The 13,456-nt window shown below is 42.2% G+C and overlaps 1 long non-coding RNA gene across 1 annotated transcript in view; it reads left to right on the top strand.

Annotated features, from left to right (window-relative positions):
• LOC134159567 (uncharacterized) overlaps nucleotides 1–9,441 on the top strand; it is a 44,517-nt gene extending 35,076 nt beyond the window's left edge. Inside the window, exons 4-5 of the long non-coding RNA XR_009963185.1 lie at nucleotides 6,170–6,319; nucleotides 7,573–9,441. This is a non-coding gene — a long non-coding RNA (uncharacterized LOC134159567). The remainder of the gene's footprint in view (nucleotides 1–6,169; nucleotides 6,320–7,572) is intronic.
• The last annotated feature ends 4,015 nt before the right edge of the window (nucleotides 9,442–13,456 follow it).

The following is a 13,456-nucleotide window of genomic DNA, read 5'->3' on the forward strand; positions in this document are numbered from 1 at the left end:
TTCAGAGAGAGCTCAAAAAAGCTTTTGGGGTCAGAATTAGCCTCTAGAACTATATTTTGGTTTTCTATTACTGGGCACATAGTGTTGGTCTGGTTTTCCCAGGGTTTCAGTGGAACGGTTTGCCAGCAGGCAATTTGACTTAGACTGCATTACAAACCAGTGCATTTCCTTATAAAGCACTAAGTAAGCTTCTGTGTCTTCTGCTACAAAATAGTATGTCCTGACAGAATTAATCTTCTAAGAGCATTTCCTTTTCCTTACAGTAAAAATTAAGGGTGAAAATGATTTTCCCTGGCTCCATATTCTAGTGAGATTGTCAGAGTTTCTTAGGTAGCCCATGCTCCCAGCACGCCCCACCTGAACAGCTGTAGGACTGTGCTTAAGAATCCACCTCTTGACACTCATGGAGTACACACCAGCTCTGTCACTAACTTCCTTCTTTACAGTCGGCTAGGGAATGTTTTTGTGATATGCCTATGGTGTCACTTCCAGGTCTAGGACTTCATCATCAGGATTTTACTTTCACTGATCAGAGAATGTTTTCTACATTGAGACCTCGGTCCAAATGTAAAAACAGATTACTGTAGAATAGAATGCAGAATACAGATTACTGTATTGTGACAATTTGTTTGCACATCCTGTCTGGGCTAGTTCTTTTACTGATAGCTGAGAGGTAGATGGAAAGGTTGCACAGCCTTGGATTTGGGCTGTTTGAAGTCTGGTCTACAGAGATTTGACCCACATTTTATTGCAGGGTTAAAGAAAGGGAACTATATTCTGCAGCACTCTGAAATGATAGTTTGGTGTATTAAGAAGACACTTGCTAGGTAACTTTGCTTTGTTTCATCTTTCTCTGGACATGTCTAGAAATCAAAAAGTGCCATATTTTACCAGAAGTATAAAAGCTAATAGATATATCCAGTTACTCCCATAGTCCCATGCTAGATTGATGTGCCACAGTTAAGAAAGCAAGAAAGAAACACAGAAATAAATAAAGGAGAAAAAAGAGAACGTGAGAAAGGGGGTGGGGTGGGGTGGTTGGGAGAGTGGGGAAGAGGAGAAGTGATAGAGAAACCAATATTTTTTGTCTTAATTTAGGCACTGGAATATTTGCTTTCTAGAAATGGTCATTGTCTCAGACACATGCATCATCTTTTGACAAAGAAATGTCCTTGAAGGTTAAGTCCAGGTGAGGTTATAAAGAGAATATTATCCCAGATAATTGATGGAGATAGAAAAAGTGAGTTACAGGGCCATTATATGCTGTAACATCACTGTAGACAGGGTACACCGTGATAGCAAGCAGCAAGAATAGCTGAGTACGTAGCATTTCCTGTTATATTTCAGAGAAATAATACTGAAATCTACCATGGTTCCCACACTTTTAAAGACTGAGGAGATTTGCAACAAGGCTGTAGCTGTTAGCACAAGCCCAGAGAAGTTCTGTTTCTACTCAGGACTATTCTGTTATGCCAGTTAATATCTCCGTTTCTGTCCACTTGAATAATAACCACTGATTGACACCATGACACCTCTGAGGCATCATCTCTCTAGTTTGGCTGCAGATCCCTCTCAGTCCTTCCTGGAATAGAGCAGGGCTATGCCCAGCCCTTGTCTGAATGGAGAGTTTGAGGGAAATGGCCATGTACGGGCATGTTACATGACAATAAGACATTAACAGCAAAGCGGATGTTGTCTCTAAGCCCCTGAGTGACTCCCTCCTTCCACCCCTAAATCAAAGTGTGGTTGCCCAAGCCTTATTATTTTAATGCAGAGGGGTAACATATTGCAAGACTGTGGAGCAGTAAAAGGAAGTCCTTACTTTTTAAGATAGCCACTGGAAATACACATAGCACGAACCTTTCCTCTGCAGTTTTTGTGCTCTTTTTACTCTGTTCTGTATTGACAAGGCAGATCACATATGTGGAAACCTGCAGTCTAAGGGCCTGGCCTGGCTGCAGTTCTCAGTGAGCTTGGCTGGTGATCCAGGCCCAGGGCTGCCCCCAGAATGTCACCCTAGAGCTGCCCTGCTCACCTTACTGTCCTGTCCCTGGCTGTGTCATCATGCTCAGCTCCTGGACCCTTAGGGAGTAACTGGCCCATGCTGCACCCTTACATGGCACTTTCATAGAGTCATAGAGTGGCTTGGATTGGAAGGGACCTTAAAGAAGGACTTCCCTTCGCTTGTCCTCAGGGCTGAGATGAATTGTTCATTCTCAGTCTTCAGGTTGCAGGTCTGGTATTCTCAAACATTTAAGCCTGCTAGTTGCCTCCTTTCTGGGTAAGAAGCATTGCTTCCTTCCCTGAAGCTGCTGTGCTGTCTTATAGTTTGTGTATGCAACTCATGACAGGTATCTAACCTCCTCCTCCTCCTCTGTGAGTCAACTTCCAGGAAAACTGCATCAGGAATTCCAGGAGTCATGTAGATACAATTCAGGGGAGGTGTATTTGTTACCTCTGCTGTGTATTCATCAGAAACTGTTTTAACTGTTCCAGCTTTGTTAATATTGCCGGATTATTAAACCCTCAGTGTTTGTAATGCTACGAGTTGCCAAACAGTGAACAAGCTTTTGGCGTGGTCTTGTGTCATTTTTTACTTTACACTGGCAAGTATCTAATTGTTTGGGAGTTAGTCCAACAAACACTGCCCTTCCCATTATTGATTGCCAGAGCAGCCAGCATGTTTTGTAACTGCCTGTTTTAAAGACCGACGACTGCATTTGAAGTGTATAGTCTGTATTTTGTCAGCTGCAGCAGGGAAACATCTTTGGAACTGGATCACATAATGCACAGACCTGATAGATGGACTCAATGAAATCAACAATAATATAGTAGTTGGCACACTCAGAGGAGCTACTCTGATCCCGCTCTAAAATTTTTCCAAATCCTTTTTATTCTCCAAGCCTCTGATCAAAACTTTAGGCCCTTTATAACCCTAATTCAAACATCACTTCAGAGGTTAACACATTTGAACTCCCAAAGCAATGCTTTTAACTTCTATCCTGTGGTCAATAAGAGGCTAAGTCTATCTATAAACAGTGTCAGATGGTGTCTCACACGTTGCACTTAAGAAACCTTACTCCTGATAGTTCCTTGACCTTGGTGGCCTTGCAGACTGCCCAGCTTAAATGACACTGAACAGGGTACCAACGGAGAGATCACACGCTTGATACTGTAAAGCTGACAGCAAACTGACAGTGCTCAGGGTGTGAGGTAGGAGGCAGGAGAGCATCTGAGGGAAGTGAACAATGAAATCTGTCCCAAAGCAGCAAGGTAATTATAGGATATCTCTATGGACACATCCCTAGATTTTTAACTTTTGATTATATATTAGCTACTTGCACATATTCTAGAGAATCAGAGAAGGTTTGTTGCTGGTGGTTACTCTTTCCCCGTTGAGCCTGATAGTGTTGTAAATTACAATAGTGTTAGGAATAACTTGGACCAGAAACAGTGTTACTGTAGAGTAACACCCTCATTGGCAAACAATGGCTGGATCTTCAGCTGGTGTAAATGTGGGAAGATTTTGTGATATCTGTGGGTGTTAAGTTTGTACCAGCTGAGGATCAGGTCCAAAGAAGCACAAAGAGGAATTCAGCATTCAGTTCTTATTGCAAATCCTCTAGAGGAAAAGTGACTACAGGCATGATAAAGCTGAAATTGCATGAGAGGATTCAGGTTTGTTATTTCAAGGCACTTGGTTACTAAACAAACCTGTTCACAAAGTAGTGTGAAATGTACCAGTATCCAAGACTGAAGAGAAAAGGTTTTTCATCTTGATTGCTTTGATGAGGATGACAGCACAAAATCTGAGGCAAGGTAGAGTCAAGCCCTTTTCATCCTTCAGAGAGTACTGCCTTAGAAAGTGCTGGATGTAATCCCTCCACATCCAACTTCTATCCCTCAATCTCATGCCAGATTTGTACTGGGTGATTTGTATCCATTGCAAATATCATATGCTGTGCAGCTGATACTGTGGATGCAGCCCCATTAGCAAAGCTCTGTTATATACCCTTTTGTCAAGAGCTGAACTAGAACATGGTCAATTTATCTGCTATAAATAAGGCCGTAGAGGCAGCTTCTGAATCCCAGCTGTACCCATCAGGATCATTTCTCTTCATGCACCTGATGGATTTAGCTATGTTGACACAAGCCTGTAATACACATGCAGCCTACAATCTATTTCTGGGCTCTTGAGCACACAAAATATTACACATGCCTCTGTTCCACAACAGCATGCATTTTTCTGTTCTATATAGTGGGAACAACTAAAATAAGCTATACCAAAAGGTTTACATGTGCTGAGCGGGTGAGAAGGATGAGACTATGGGGGGGATAAGGTTTCTGCCATGTGGACATATTTCAAAGGCTCCAATATCTTAGTGTTCACAACTGTAGGTCATTTGATCTCTAAAGTTTGCAGAGACTGATACTGTGAAAGGGATTGATTTTTTGGGTTTCTTCTTCCCTTGCTTGGAACATGTGAGGCCTGGGGGCTCTTTAGGTTTAGTTCATTGAAATTAATCAAAGTATCCAGGGGGACTACATGATGGAAAAATAGGGGTTTATTTCTGAGCTGCAAGATACTTTCAAATCGCATATACTGTCTGTCTATTTATGGGTGAAGGGAATGAACGTGGAAAATCAGGCACCCAAGTTTCAGAAATGAATGAACTGCAATTAAAGGGATAACGACAGTTAAAAGTTTGAATCAAGGGATTATGATGGCAACTATTGGGCAAGCTTAAAGTGACAAGCAGAAGAGCATGGTAACTGTCACCTTTTTCAAGTATAAGATTTGAAGATGTTTAGTCAAGATGATGAAGTTTTCATGTATTTTTGCCTCCTACTTGCTACTTCATAGTTATTATGCCCTGAGTTACCATAATCTGGGTTATTCCTTCTTTGAACATAGTTGCCCAGAAATTCTCTCTATAGTTGATGCTGTCAGAGGCAGGTAAACTGTTTATACAGCTGATTCCTGTTTAGTGGGTATAATGTTACTGTTATTTATTTTGTAGGAAAACAGTGAAGTTTTTGTTTAACTCCAAGTTTATTTTCTTAGGGAGCAGCTGAAGAGCTTAAATAATAGTAAATCTCTGGTTTGGGTTTTTCCAGCTCTTTTACCTTTGGAAAATCTCATTTCTGAATATTTTTGGAGATGTTTTCTTGTGGGAAATTTTCAAAGATGAAACATCTGACTTTGCTGATGCACATGGCCCCAGAGCTCTGACAAAATCTTTTTGAAACCTCTTCCATTTATCCCCCAAATGGAGAAACAGCAATATTTTCATCACCTGATTTATTTTTCCATGTTACTCATGACCAAATGACAGGTTCATTGATCAGTTCTTTTGTCTATAAACATAGTTTAAACACCACTTTTAAATGGAAAAGATAGACCAAACAATCTGATAAGGATTCCTGATTGTGTACACTCCATGTCTCCTTGTAATTGCATAGCTCTGGGCTCACTGGTTGCAGTACCTTTATTATTAATAACATAAATAGGCTCTCCATTCTGTGTTCCTGTAATTTTTCTGCTGGATTGAATTCAGCATGCAGTTTTGTTGGTCTTTGACTATAACCTGTATCTAGATCATCTGTGTCTCCACCTCCAGATCACCCCTTTTTGCTGGAAGCATGGAGCATGGAGGCGCATCTCATTCCTTGTCATCTGGGAGTGTTCTGTAGCACACAAATGAAAGGTCTATCACAACACCGCGATCAGCCAGAAGGTGAGAGGGTGTTGTGCAAGCTCCTTTCTGACCAAATGAAACATGTCTGCCTCTAAACACTGACAGTCAAAACAAAGACTGGGAGAAAAGTGTTACCATCTCTCATTTATTCTTGAAAGAGAGCCCATAGCTCCATCTGCCCATTGATACGAAGCAGTCTTAAGTCAGTGTTTGAAAATCAACCCTGGTCAGACTAATCTCTTAATTACTTTTGAGTGTGTATTTCTCAGTTCTTCCATGTTGAAAAGGCCTAGTTCAGGACTCAGAACAGCATGGCAGCAATTAGAGATGCAGAACTTTGCGAAGGGCTCTTGTCTTTTCCTAGCACTTTTCTTTTCTTTGAAGTGAACTTACGAGCTTTGAGCTCATCTCTAATGAGCACTATAACCTAGCTAGAGACAAGAGCTCTATTTTACCTCACCCTTGTGAAGGTTAGAGCCTAACTGAGGATAACTGACTTTAGTGCTTCTCTGAAATGTCTGCTCAATGGAGATGGGTCAAGGCAAGTAACAGCAGCTGTATATGAACAGCAGAGATAACCTGACTTCCACAGGAGGGGAGGAAGGTTTCAACCACACAGGGTAAGTGTAAAATGTTTTTCTCACTAGGGAACTCAAAATAAACACCGTGACAGTCCTCATCCCATGTTACCTTGCTGCTTGAGAAAATGTAAGTACCAGCTATAAGCCAGCCTGGAATTCCCCGCTTGATGCTTTAAGCATTTTCTTGATGAGTGGAGGAGAGATTTGATTGTCTCTATCTTTGAAAGGTGATAGAAATACTCCAGAAAAGCACGTGCCAATTACATGCATTAATGTCTCCGAGAAAAACCAATTCTCAGCTGAGGATATTGTGCAGACAACATCTCCCATCAAAGCATAGTGAATAAAACAGGATAGCGGGGTCTGACATGGAAGAGTGATAACTAAAGGGAGATAGATACCTGCGGTGTCTTGTGAACTTCCCAGGGGCTGTCACTAAGAGGCAAAGGCTGTCTAGTGGGTGAAGCTGGTGCCTCTGAATCCCTGACCTCAACAGATTTTGCCTTCGTTACATAAGAGTGAGAGTGCTGCCTCTAAAATAAGAAAGGGGAAGTTATTGTGATCACTTCTGACAGCTCCATGCAGGCAGGAGTTACACAGTTACACAGAGATATTTGACCTCTCGTCGTTTTGAGCAGTGAGGACTCCGTTTTACATAATGGGCCTTTGGAGAGTACCCAACATTTGAATTTAGTTGTGAAAACTGAGGTTTATGTACTGTGAAAGGATAGAGGGGGTATAATTATGTTCTGTATTGACATCTAAAGTGACTAGTACTTCTTATCTTATCTGGCCTTTTATGTAATAGTCAGAAAAAGCACAAGCACATATGGAAGATGTGGATCCTACCCCTTTTTCTCCAGTCTCTTAGTGAGTTGCGCTGGAGATTAATTTACCTAAAGGAAAAATCCTGGGATCTGGCCCTTTGCTGGCATAATTCAGTGTAGGTATATATGTACATCAGTTCAGCATCTAATCCCTTCTGCAACAAGAAGGGGTTTATGTCCTGCAAGGGTCTGTAACCCTTCAAAATAATGGCAGAAGTCAATATATTGCAGTTAGGGCAAGAAAGCTGTTGAAAACTGTGATCTGCAGAAGCAGCAACAAGTGTGGCTCTTCCCTTTTTGCACATAACTTCTCTTGATCAGTGTTGGAAGAAAGCAGCTAGTTCTGAGATGCTTTGCTGTTATCCTGTGTTAAGTTCCAGATGGGTGGGTTAGTCCAGGATATTGGCATGGCTTGTTTGGACAGCCTTGCAGTTGCTGGTGGTTTGTCTCTGCTTTTCCCCACAGAGGGTTTCTGGAGAAGAGGGATCCAGCCAGCCTGTTCTACCAATTATATCCCTGAGTATAGCTCCGGTTGTCAGCAGTGCTTCATCCTCCCTTTGAGATGCAGAGATTGGGTCTGTCTTACGTGATTCAGTGGGCAGTGAAACACAAATACATCTGCCTTTGGCTTGCGTGACTTGACAAAGCAGAATTGCCTCTAGTGAAGCTGTGTGGGTTTCTAGCAGCTGAAGAACTGGCCCAATAGGACATGAAGAGCTTCCTACTGCAGATGAAGCAATTCACCACCCACTTCTATTATTAGCAGTTGAAAGCTTTTTGAATCAGGAAGAATGGCAAAATTGACTTCCTTTTCTTTGGGCTCTGAAGTAAAAAATGGGCTGTTGTCATGAGCTGTGTTGAAAAATACCTCCTGATTTTGAGAGAATACAGAGCTGTTGACTTGTATTAATTATTTAGCAGCATATTAAGCAGTCATTAGTGAGGATGGGGATATGTGGAATGTTAATACTAGTTCAGCTGAGAGATGAATTATGGGGAATTACATGTATCTATGAAAATGATGTTACAGCTTTGGAGTGTCCTGAACAGCAATATGACAGGAATTGGGACAGAGAGCCTGAGAATCTGAATTCAATTTGTGACTCTCAGTGACACCCTGTGTGACCTCAGGGATCTTACATAAGCTTTGTGTGCCCTGTTTCCCCTTTGTGAAAGGAAAAGAAAAGGAAAACTTTCTGTTTCTCATGTTTGCCTGCTTGGAGTTGGGGCCATTTGTTCTTTCTGTACTGTGCCAAAAAGAATGGGGTCTGAGTCTCTTTGTGAGAAAGCCAGGGCTTTAGCATAGAAGTCATTTTAAAGAAGAACAAATTCTGTCATATCTGGAATGTAGAATCCCAAAACAAAATTAGAACAAGGCAACCCTGGGCTTGTACACACAATGCTGTTGTTTTAATTACTACTTCAATCATTCCTTATTTTTAAAACGAAATACAATGATGTTTGCAAAATAAATGACTACAGATTTCATTGTCACCAGTAAAGTGCTAAAAGAAGAAAGGAAATCATAGAAAGACCTTCTCCAGTGGGAGATCTCTTGGAGAGGGAGCTGCAGAATTGGGTCCAGCATTTATCCAGTTTAAAACACAAACGCTTTAAGTTCTCACGGTTGAAGGGACCAAGTGCTGCCTTGCTCTGAAAGCACAAGGGTGCAGTTCTTCTCCTTCTATGCTTCCATGAAGTGTTGGAAGTTCTCTCTCATGATTTTGTGTCCCACAGGCCCCACCTCCCTGCTGAGCTCGGGAGTCATAGTTCCACACCATTTGAAACTGCATTGCCTATGATCCAGCGAGTTGTATGTGTTCCCTTGAGGCCTGGGTGTTTAAGAAACGTGTCTTCTTTCTCTTCAGAGATGCAAAATAGCTGAATAGGGTGACCTAAGACAGTATATCATGAGATTCCCTTGGATTCACAATCAGCCGTCTGCCCTGGATACAGATGGTGAGGGATGAGAGTAAATCCCTGAGGGCAAAGTCCCATATGCCCGTGTGTGTTTGCCAGTTGTACAGAGGGTCACCCGCTGCAGCACCTCTTTAAAAACTTATCATTAAGCCCGTCTCCTTTGTGAACTTTCTCATTATCATTTCATTGTGCTGTGCAGTCCTGGCCTGGCGCAATGAATATTGACTTCATGCTTGCTTTTCTAATTGAATTACAGGGGAGCAGGCTGAGCCACTGAAGTTTCCTGCCTGCAGTCCTGCTTCCCTGGCAGCCAGCTGAATAGAGGCTGAAAGAAAAGCTGTTTGCTTGGGCATTATGGATAACAGAGACTTGTCACAAAGCTGCTACAATGATTTATTAAAAGACAGAAGAAAATGAGAGTCTTGCTCACTTTCAGCACCAGCTGCTTGCTTTGCTTGCCTCCTTTCCTCTTTCTTTCCTTTCCCTTTCCCTTTCCCTTTCCCTTTCCCTTTCCCTTTCCCTTTCCCTTTCCCTTTCCCTTTCCCTTTCCTTTCCCTTTCCCTTTCCTTTCCCCTTTCCTTTCCTTTCCTTTCCTTTCCTTTCCTTTCCTTTCCTTTCCTTTCCTTTCCTTTCCCTTCCCTTCCCCTTCCCTTTCCCCCCTTTCCTTTCCCCTTTCCTTTCCCCTCTTTCCTTTCCCCTTTCCTTTCCCCTCTTTCCTTTCCCCTTTCCTTTCCCCTTTCCTTTCCCCTCTTTCCTTTCCCCTTTCCTTTCCCCTCTTTCCTTTCCCCTTTCCTTTCCCCTTTCCCCTTTCCTTTCCCCTCTTTCCTTTCCCCTTTCCTTTCCCCTCTTTCCTTTTCCCTTTCCTTTCCCCTCTTTCCTTTCCCCTTTCCTTTCCCCTCTTTCCTTTCCCCTTTCCTTTCCCCTCTTTCCTTTCCCCTTTCCTTTCCCCTTTCCCCTTTCCTTTCCCCTCTTTCCTTTCCCCTTTCCTTTCCCCTCTTTCCTTTCCCTTTTCCTTTCCCCTCTTTCCTTTCCCCATTCCTTTCCCCTTTCCTTTCCCCTTTCCCCTTTCTTTTCCCCTTTCCCCTCTCCTCTCCTCTCCTCTCCTCTACTCTCCTCTCCTCTCCTCTCCTCTCCTCTCCTCTCCTCTCCTCTCCTCTCCTCTCCTCTCCTCTCCTCTCCTCTCCTTTATTTGCCTTGTTTGCCTTCTTTTCTTTTCCTTCTTTCTTTCTTCTTCTTTCTTCTTTCTTCATTCTTTCACTTCATTATCTTGTTTCCCTTCTTTCCTCCTCCTCCTCCATCCCTCCCTCCCTTTCCTCCCTTCTTCTTCTCTCTTTCTCTCCCTCCTCTCTCCCTCCTCTTCTGCCTTTTTCTCCCTCTCTCCCTCTCTGGTCTTGCCTTGCCTTATTAAAAACAGAAAGAAAAACTCAGAGAAAAACATGTTATTTGAGCAAATGCTTCAAGCAAAAGGCATCGTTCTCCAATCCTTAAATAACATTCCTTGCTGAAGACAGATGTGTTCATCATTATGGTCAATTCATAACAAAGAATACAAGCATGTCACTGTAACTGTTCCAGCAAACAACGTCCTATAACAGTGTTAGCAAGCCTTATTTAAGAGAGCATGCTGGAAAAAAAACCTGGGCTCCATAGTTTACCTTTTCTTGCGTTGAATTTAATTGTCAGACTCTTACTGATGTCAAAGGAGTGGAGTAAAGCCAAGTCTCAGTGGCTTTGCAAACACCACATTATATTAGGTCGTTAGCCAACAATTCAGTTTATAGTGGTGCAGCACAATGGGGAGGCTCTGAGGTTTGCTCATGGAAATGCTTTGGCCAGAAAGGCCCAGAGCTCTGCTCGTGGGGCTTGACCAACATGGGGATGACACTCTTCTGCTGGGTCATTTTCCCCCTTATATTTAGTTTGCATTTGCTATTTATTTATTTATTTATTTATACTTTGAAAAAGTTTGATTCTGCTTAAATAGTAAGATCAAGAAGTGTAATTCTGTTGTCTTAAGTAAAATGTTTAGCTCAAGGCTGTTGGACTAGGGCAACAGTCGGTTTTGTTTTTCATTCAAATCTGTGCTGTTTTACATTCCTTATGGTTTATTAAAGGTGGCATTTCTGAAGTTTGGGTGGGGAGACAAAAGACCTTCGTACCTAGCTCTGGTTATGGCTAAGTCAGGTCAAAACGTTTGCCTCCAGGCTGTAGCCTAATAAGAAGCTGTGCTTTCCCATAAGAATTTAGGAGGAAGGCCTTTCTTCTTTTAACGTCAGCTTCCTTGGATACATTTTCATTCCCTCAAACCAGGAGACCGTAGCCTAGAGAAAGCTGTGTGCCCTCACACTCCATCCTCCATTCTCCATAATGCAGCAAATCACCCATCTGCTGCGGATCCTTATTACTCACTACTCTCTCTGGCACAGAGTGCCAGCCTGGGCTGATCTTGTCTCCAGAGAGAAGCCGCGATGCAGAGTTCATCTTCCTGCTCCCCTGTCTCTTGAGGCACAAGAAGGAGGATCTAACCTTCCACCAGCCTCAGTCCAACTTGTTGGTTGTTTATTACATAGTGATAGGACAAGGTTAAAACTTAAACAGGGGAAGTTTAGATTGGATATCAGGGGAAGTTCTTTACTGTAAGGGTGGTGAGGCACTGGAATGGGTTGCCCAGGGAGGTTGTGAATGCTCCACTCCTGGCAGTGCTCAAGGCCAGGCTGGACAGAGCCTTGGGTGACATGGTTTAGTGTGAGGTGTCCCTGCCCATGGCAGGGGGCTGGAACTGGATGATCTTAAGGTCCTTTCCAACCATAACTATTCTATGATTCTATATATTCTATTACAGAGTAGATGCCTGAGGGTTCATCATATCATCATAATAGTGCTCATCTTGGGTTTCTCTCACATCAGAAGTACCTTCAACGATGCCAGTGTGCTGCACAGCTGGAAGAATTGCCATTCTGGTGCTGTTTATAGGCAGAACTTCCAGTAAGGAACACTTAGCAACTGCTTATTTTAGTGTATGGATTTACAAATCATAGGAAACTCCTGTAGGATATTTTGAGGCAAAATAAATGGGTTGTTAAAGATATTATATTCTTATACTTGATAATAAATGTGTTTTACTTTAAGTTCAATTTGCTATTAATAAAAAAAAAAGACAGGATAGTGTTCAGCTCTTTTCAAATGGCTTATTCAGAGCTGACTTTACATAGAGCTGAGTTTTATTCCTTTCTGCCCATTCCCAGGTTACTACCTAAATGTATACTTTGTTTGGCCACTTTGTTGTTATCTTTCCTGATTCCCTGGCTATCTTGTTGTTCCATATTATTGACTTTCTCCATTTTTATGGCCTTTCACTTTACTTTTCACATTGTCTCAGATCTTCTTTTGTCCAATTCTAGTTAACCTCAGACCAGAAGGCTGCAATAAATTACTACAGAAAGATCTCACTTTTCAGTGCCTGGCATTTTCCTTAATGCTGATTTAATCTTTCTCAGTGATTCATCAGGAATTAATCTCTGTTGGGAGTACGTTTATTGGTGACTGCTCTTTGGTAGCCACTAAACTGTTTGCAAATAGAAGGGAGGGGGTTTTATGACCCCATTGAAGATAGGGCACCAGGTGGATTTATTCTCAGGTTTACATGACTTGAAAGGGTAAACATGAAGCTTCAGCCAATGCTTTCCATTGTGAAGAACACTTCCATGGGGCTTATGTGTGTTTGGTAGGTACATTCCAGGCTGAAATCGAATGACTATTGACTGGAGCTGAAGGGCCTTGTAATGTAATGAATTACGTTCTGGCATTTGAATGATTAATATTTGTTCAGAAATAGTGGAGGGCTGACTTAATTCTCTGATCTGTCTTGTCCAGTTCCTAATTGTTGTAGCTCTCTGCTGTGTGGCCATCAGTAAATCAATTCTTCTTTCTCAGTCTTCTGTTTCCCTGCCTTGTCTAGTTCTTTTTTTAGTCTTATGGGTACTGTCCATTAAGCACTTGTCAGTCAAATACTTGTATGGCGAGGTCCTTATTTCAGTTGCTGGCACTAAAATATGAACAGTTAACGTCATTGCAGTAGTAGTAGTCTGTTACAGGCAGTGTTACACATGGGTGTTTTATATCTTATATTGCATTGGAACCACAACAGATAGATAGCAGTGTGAGTAGATGTTGCTAGACTCAGGCACATGCACATACACAGCAACAGGCAGGTCCTTGGGCTGTACTGAGATGCAGACTTACATAGCCTCCCCTACATAAAACTGGGATGTTTCAAAGCTTGTATTTGCCAGGGAGTTATGGTCATGGTAACAGAAAACTTCCTTAAGCAAGTAAAAGGGTTCATTTTCTCCCCTTGGTGCTGGAGGTGGTACCTCCATTGGTACTGGAATTGGTACTGGCTACAGGCTCTGGCAAAACTCCTTTTAAC

This window comes from Pezoporus occidentalis, unplaced genomic scaffold (genome assembly GCF_034315485.1).
Source record: "Pezoporus occidentalis ecotype Australia unplaced genomic scaffold, CSIRO_AGI_Poc_V1 ctg10, whole genome shotgun sequence".
Classification (NCBI taxonomy): Eukaryota; Metazoa; Chordata; class Aves; order Psittaciformes; family Psittacidae; genus Pezoporus; species Pezoporus occidentalis.